This window comes from Hipposideros armiger, unplaced genomic scaffold (genome assembly GCF_001890085.2).
Source record: "Hipposideros armiger isolate ML-2016 unplaced genomic scaffold, ASM189008v1 scaffold_837, whole genome shotgun sequence".
In the NCBI taxonomy this organism is placed as follows: Eukaryota; Metazoa; Chordata; class Mammalia; order Chiroptera; family Hipposideridae; genus Hipposideros; species Hipposideros armiger.
The window spans coordinates 583,852-591,389 of record NW_017732187.1 but is presented as its reverse complement, the minus strand read 5'-3'; positions in this window follow the sequence as shown (position 1 = coordinate 591,389).

Below are 7,538 nucleotides of genomic sequence, written 5' to 3'. Positions count from 1 at the left end.
TGACATACAATATTATATACATCAGCTTCAGGTGGGGAAGAGACTTGATCATCTATCATTTCCACACAGTCTTTTCAGCACTTCCAAATAGTAAACTTGGTTAACTGTTTGGCCACTTGGTACAGACTCATAATGAATAACCCCTCTGATATCAAAAAAGTTTAGCAACATCATTGTAACAAGTTCTCAAACTTAATTGTCAGACTATATATATATATATATATATATATATATATATATATATATATATATATCCCATTTATTAATTTGTTAGAAGGAATTGGCTTACACAGTTGTGAAGGCAAGCAAACCCCAAGATCTACAGAGTAAGACAGCAAGCTGAATGCTCTGGAGAGCTGATGGTTTGGTTCCAGTCTGAGTTTAAAGGCCAGAGAACAGGAGAGCTGATGGTATAGTTCCAGTCCAAAGGCTGGTAGGCCTGAGACCAGGGATGAGATGATGTTTCAATTGAAGTCTGAGGGCAGGAAAAAGCTGATGCTCCAGACCAAAGGCAGTTAGGCGGAAAGCATTTTCTCTTGCTCGGAGGAGGGTCAGCCTTTTCATTCTATTCAGGCTTTCAACTGATGGGAGGAGGCTCACTCACATCATGGAGGGCAATCTGCTTTACTCAGTCTACCCAGTTAAATATTAATCTCATCCAAAAACACCATCACAGAAACACCCAGATTAATTTTTGACCAAATATCTGGGTGCCCTGTGGCCCAGCCAAGTTAACATATAAAATTAACCATCACACCTAGTAAACTTAAATATGCTAAGCCTGAGCCAACTTAGGCACATAGGAATCAATTCACATATGCATTTCTAGTCTTTATGATCAATTTCTATGTCAAGTAGATCATATAATATATTTTATAATTCAAACTTGCAATCACTGTGCCTGTAAACTGCCATTAATATGGCACATATCATAAAAGATGAGAGCTTCCAAAGGAAATCTAAGAAACTGTATCCTAAAAAAACTAATTTTCATTCTTGGGTAAGTTGATTGAGAATTTAATTAAGGGCAAATCAGTATGCCTATTGTACAAAGTTTACAGAGCGAAAGAAACAGCTCTCAAAAAAAAGGTGTGTCTCTATTAAATTCCTCCTGTTTTAAATAAGATTTAATTATAGCATGCTATGTAAGTGACCCAGTAACTATAATTTGCTCAGATTTTTCAAAAAGATTGTAATGAGTTTCCTTATAACAGATTATTAAGGGAAAGAAGTCACTGGACGGTAAAGAGCAAAGTACTGCCAAGAGTTGTTTGTGAAAAGCCATAGGAGCAGCCTTCGTGAGCAGACGTGGCTGAAAGAGAAGTTAATAATTTGACACCCCGGGGTCTACCATTGGTCAATACAGCACATTTAATGAGGAGGAGAAGCTGGGAGATGAGTTGATAGGGGTATAGACGCTGACTGCCAAATCTACTGATGACTCTGCTTTAGGTAAGTGGAGGAAATCAGTCAGGAACGATCAAAGCTTTCACTTGGATTCAGTGTTTTAGGATGTTAGCAGCAATGAAAGCACTTGAAATTCAACTTACACCAATAGTCAGTAGTCATTAATAGCATAAATTAAGTCAAATTTCTCCGATATCTCTTTTGAGATGTGAACTGGTTAACAGAAGCTCTAATGTCTATAGGAATTGAAAAGATGAGGATGCAGTTATAACCTAAACCAGTTGTTCAAATAAGAAATATAACAGGTTATCGATGGATTTTTATAAAATTATGGTAACAAAAACAACTGATCATTGATTTGAAAAGGGTTTGAAACTATTTGGTTTCAATTTGAAGATGGATTCAATCTGAAGATGGATTCAGGAAGAAGGAAAATAATTTCATTATTGAGAAACAAGACCATTTGTATAAAACCATACTCGATTCAAGTTACTGGCAGTGATTGTTGGATATTTTCATGAGCCTGTATTTCTCTAGGTCTTACCAGCCTGTGGCACAAATAAATTCACATTAGCATTGATGTACAGATTTCCATGGCCAATAGCCTTTACTTGCATAACTGCCTCAAAAAGTTTAGGCTTTCCTGGGATGCTGGATATAAGACTAGCATCATTCTTTTCCTGTTTTCTTATCTGGTTCTCCTGTGACATTGTCTGTCAAAGAGCCAGGAGAAAATACACTTCACCACAAGGACCCATGCATGCATCCCTACTCTCCCTTTAGCACTTCTAAAACTGCTTAGCCTTGATAAACTTCTGCGACCCCATGAGTCCTTATGAAAGATTTTCCAAAATTGGTCACAGCATTACTCTTGATCCCACATGCTCTCCCAGGGTTTTGCCACTCACCCATCAAGAAGTAGAGTATCTTTTTCCTCTCCCTGAACCTGGGCAGCTAATGGTTATTGTAAACAATAGAGTAAGGCAGAAGTGATGCTCTGTGACTTCCAAGACTAGATCATAGGAAGAATACAGCTTCCTCCTGGCTCTCCCTTTTAGAACCCTGGTACTTAGGACTCAGCCACCGTATTTTGTGGAAGCACAAGGCACATGGAGAGGCCATGAGTTTCCACCAGCAGTGCCAGCTAAGATTTTAGCCTAAAACCAGCACCAATTGCTAGATGTGTGAAAAGAGAGACCTTCAGATCATTCAAGCCCCCGGCTTTGGAGATGCCCCAGCTGACTTCTAGTTGAGCAGCAGTGAATTATTCCTGCCAAATCCTGCCCAAATTGCAGAAAAGTGAGCAAAAGAAATGCTGCCACTGCTGTAAGCCACTATTTTGGGGTGGTTTGTTAAGCAGCACTACATAGCTAAAACAATCTGCCCTCACTAGAGTCACGCATATTTCAACACAAAACTGCGGATAATAGCAACATCCTCAATTCTACGAGGACCATTGAATATAAATTCCAAGCATATGCTTGCCCAAATACTGAACATTCTTCCATGATAACAAGCCCCTCAGCTTTTGCTTTAGACACTTCTTAATAGGAAACAGCTGAAGATCCTTGGCCAGGCACCATGCTGACATCTTCATCTCACTATTTCTCCCTGAGGAACATGGACCCTAAATTTCCTCCTAGCAGATTCCTCTCCTGCATGCATTGGACTCATGTAAGCAAATGCCTGAAGGTTGAGGACAGGGGTGAGGAACTGGTCCATAATTTCAGAAGGAATAACCAGATTGACTCAAAATCCCACTTCAGGTCCAAATCTAATATATATATATATATATATATATATATATATATATATATATATATATATATATATATATATATATTCCCCCACCCCCCACCCCCACTTCATGTCTTCAGGTTCAGGTATATAATATATACATATATACTACCTCTGAAAGAGAAACCTCCTAAAAGGCTTTGATTTCATTTTTTATCATGGTAATGTCATTTTACATGGGGTAAAGTGACCAGGAAATACAGATAAAGAATAAAAAAAAAATCTTGAAGAGAGAAACTTTGTTAGAAATGTACTTTATGAGGGTTATAAGGCTATAATATAAGAGAAAATCAGGAATTTTAGTAATCCTTAGAAAGACTCCCATGCTACCAAGAGGTAAGATAGAAGGGTTATAGGAAAGACGCTTTATGTTTTATAAAACTAAGGAAAAGCAGCAGGTTTTCCTATACTGACAATTAGAGCTGAAAGAGTATTTGAAATTAGAGATCAGGAAGTGAATATAGTTTTTGCTAAGAAATGAATGGGATCTAAAATAAAGTGCGAGATATGTAACCCTCACCCAACCCTGGAAGATTATGTATGCCCTTTATAGCAGAGGACTTTCTAACACGAAGGGTGCATTTCTAGGTGGTTAACTGAGACATTCAGAATTTGAAGTCAGTACAATAATTTTATATTTTCCTCTTCTTAACCTAATCCTACTAAGCAATACAAATTAGAGAGATGTAGAATTATATTCAATATAAATACAAATGTGAAAAACACACATACATGTAATGGTCTGTAATATCTCATAAGTCAATTTTATTACTTTCATTTTGGAATATGTTCAGTTTATAATTTCTAAAAAAGTATGTTTGTTTTCGTTAAATATCTAATTACAGGAATAATAACAGTAATTTCTAGCTATTTAGAACTTAATGGAGCCAGTTGCTATATTAATTGCTGACAGTATCTCACTTCATTTTCACAACACTTTTAGTTAAATATTATTATTATTATTATTAATTAATTAATTAATTTATTTATTATCTCTACACCAAAAATACTTAACTCGTCCACTAGCCCACAACTGGTAGACCTAATCATCAGAGGCAGGGTCCTGACCCCTAAACCTATGGTGGACTCATGCAATAAATACCTCCTGCACACAGTCATGTGAACTGCAACATCAGACTTCTGTGTGTAAAAATGTCCTTCTCACCTCAGTTGAGGGTTGAGAAGTCACTATAGCTGAATCCAGTTCTGATTTTTCCTATTCTCTCACTGCCTCTCTCCCAGAAAAGAAGCCAATTCTTTTCTCTCTCTCCTGTAACAACCACCAGAGCATTCTGCCTCAGTGGTCTTGATTTTCCTGTATACCACAGGAATGTGATGATCCAGGAATCAGGGTTTAAGGGTTATCAGGAAGAGGAAGTTAGTTCTGAAAAAAAAAGAAGACTATTACTTCCTTGCCAACTCTCACCACAACCATACACTTCAAAACTCTGCCAACCTCCAACCTTCTCTTTTGCTTTTTTTCTTAAGAAAATATTCAAAATATGTTTAAGCCAATATAGTGACATTGTATTTTACTTTCCTCTCATTTAAAAGGTCAAAGAATTTGGCTTTTAGAAAAGGAAGTAATGGTAGGTGAATTCCAAATACAGAAGCCTCTAACTGGTTCTGGCAGAAAGAACATTTCTGTCTGTCTAGTACTCAGCTACTGGCCTTACGTAATCAGCAGTGCCAGAGACATGACAGCAACTGACGTGTGCCTTTTGCATTCTATGCAGGTGACCATTGAGTCTTAATCTTGTCTATTACTCAGAACAATTCATCTTTTATATGTCATATGTTTTAATGATTGAGAATTATATTATTTAATTTGCTCTCAGGCAACATTTGTAGGGTGGTTGATTAAATCAATAACATGTAACTAACAACAGAAACTCACAAATAGAAGAATATTATCAAAACACCTATATAGAATTTCTGGGGGATGTGAATGAGGTTAGTTATTTGCTGAGAGTAACAATAAGCTTTCCCATGAACCTTTGCAATGCAACCTTGCAGCTCTTCCCATCAAGAGGAGACATCCATATTCTTTAACCTTGTATCTATTATATACTGGCCTTATGGCTTCAATGACCAATAAAATGTGGCAAACATAATGCCCTGACAATTCCAAGCCTATGCTACAAAAGACCTGGCAGCTTCCACTTTAACTCTTGAGACCAAACCCAGCCACCATGAAAAAGAGCTCAGGTTGGATTACAGAATGAGAGATCCTCTGGAGAGAAAGGTCCCATCCATCAACCATCTCAGACATAGAATAGGTAAGGTCATATGAGGCTCTCCAACTCCAGCCCAGCTGACCCCTCTGAGCAATAACCAGACAAGAGCAGCATAAGCATTTCACAGTCAGGCCACAGAATTATGAGACATAATAAAACATTGTTTTAAGTCAGTAAATTTTGAGATGATTTATTATCCAGCAATGGATAATCAATACAATAGATTAAATTAATGCAAAAATAAGTTTGGCTCTTGTTGCCCTAGCCCTCAAATACCATTAATTAAAACTTCTTCTCAAAGTTTAATCACACCAAGAATAGTTAGTCTGCCAAATTAATACATGTTTATGTTGACAGGTCAATAGGCATTCTTGTTCAGTGTCAGATATAGACTAGATATTAGACCTTGCTCTTATTAATATTAATAAACAAATAACATTGTTACATTAGTTCCGAAATGATCACCTTGCTTCAAAGTATTAGTTTATTGCACACCATGTTTTGGCTTTGATGAAATTATTTTTTTTCTCTGAAACACGAATGTCAGATTTTTCCCAAATCTCTCCAATGGATGAAAGGGAGACCCCTTATCCTTCTAAATCCCATTTTAAGCCTAAAAGCTTTGACTCAAACTCCAGGGTGTTTAAAATTCAAAACCTTTAAAATAAAGCCATGTTTCATGAGAAAGACAACACTGTAAATACTAGAGGGGAAAAAAAACCCCACAAAACTTGTACTGAATCTAATTTACAATTCATTCACACTTGAGCCAACTCTGTCACTTAGTTAAGAACTAAACTTGACTTTGAGGGGTCACTGGTTCAGTGTTTTTTAAATGCTATTTTTAATCTACAGACTTTTTTTCCTGCTCTTATTCCTTATTTTTCCCAATATCAAAAATGTTAAAGAACTCGCCAGCTTAATAATGACTTGGTTAAGAAGTATTTTATTCAAATACTTGGAATTTTGAGTAGGAGGATGATTGTATTTTTCTGTCACATAATCTTTTGCAGCAGTGCGATGGTAAATGTCTAATAAGCAGTCCTCAGGAAGAAGAAATGTGTGCATATACAGAAGTACCTCATTTTTCTATAAGTTTTAATGATATAAAGGATGTGTAGCCACAATTTACTAAAAATAATAACACAAAATACTATTTATTCTAAATTCTGTGTAGTTAGTTGATTCTCACAGAATGCTTTCATTAATTTTTGCTAGTCTCTTACCCACAGTAAACCTATGAGTGCAATCCAACCATGATTTGATAAGTGGAATAGCATCCCAATTCAGTAATTCTTTTCCCAATAAATTTAATGTCATCAAATGTGATAGTGATGTACAATTAAACTAATTCTCACTTTGTGCAAATTCTAATGTCTTTCAGCTTCCACACTAGACATGGCACACTGTTAAATTTAATCTTCATTAACATTTTCTACCACACTTTCTTAAGTTTCGACAATCAACAAAACACTAAACTTTTATCATAGCTTTTGCTGATTTCCATGGTGTAAACACTCTCACCATGGCTGGCTTCAGGCTACTGCGATGACATCATTGAATTCAGAGTTGGAAAGAAGTAGGTAGTAACACACCATTAAATAGCATTTCCACATTCAAAGATGTAAATAATCTCAAGGAGTCATTAGAATAATTAGAAAGCGATGAGGTTTGAAAATTTATTACCTTTGTTTTTTAACACAATTTATTTAATGCTAATTCCATATAATTTAATTTATTTTTTAAATGTTTTATATAACTTAATTTTAAATAATGACTATGATTACTAGCCAGTCTGTAAAATCTTATGAGTCTGTATGAACTGGATACAGCATACACTGTTCAAGTACAGTTGAGTGGAGGTTGTCATTGTTGTTTTAATTTCTCATTAAGCCTACCTCTACAGGATCGTTAGACCTAAGCAAAGATGAACAGGACAAGAAAAATAAATCTAGAGAAGGAAAATTTATAGGCTTGTATCTAGTTATGAAATTATTACTATTATTATTTTTTAAAGATTTTTATTGGGGAATTGGGGGATTGGGAACAGTGCTGGGGAATTGGGGGAAGGGGAACAGACAAGTTGCTGTCCTTTTG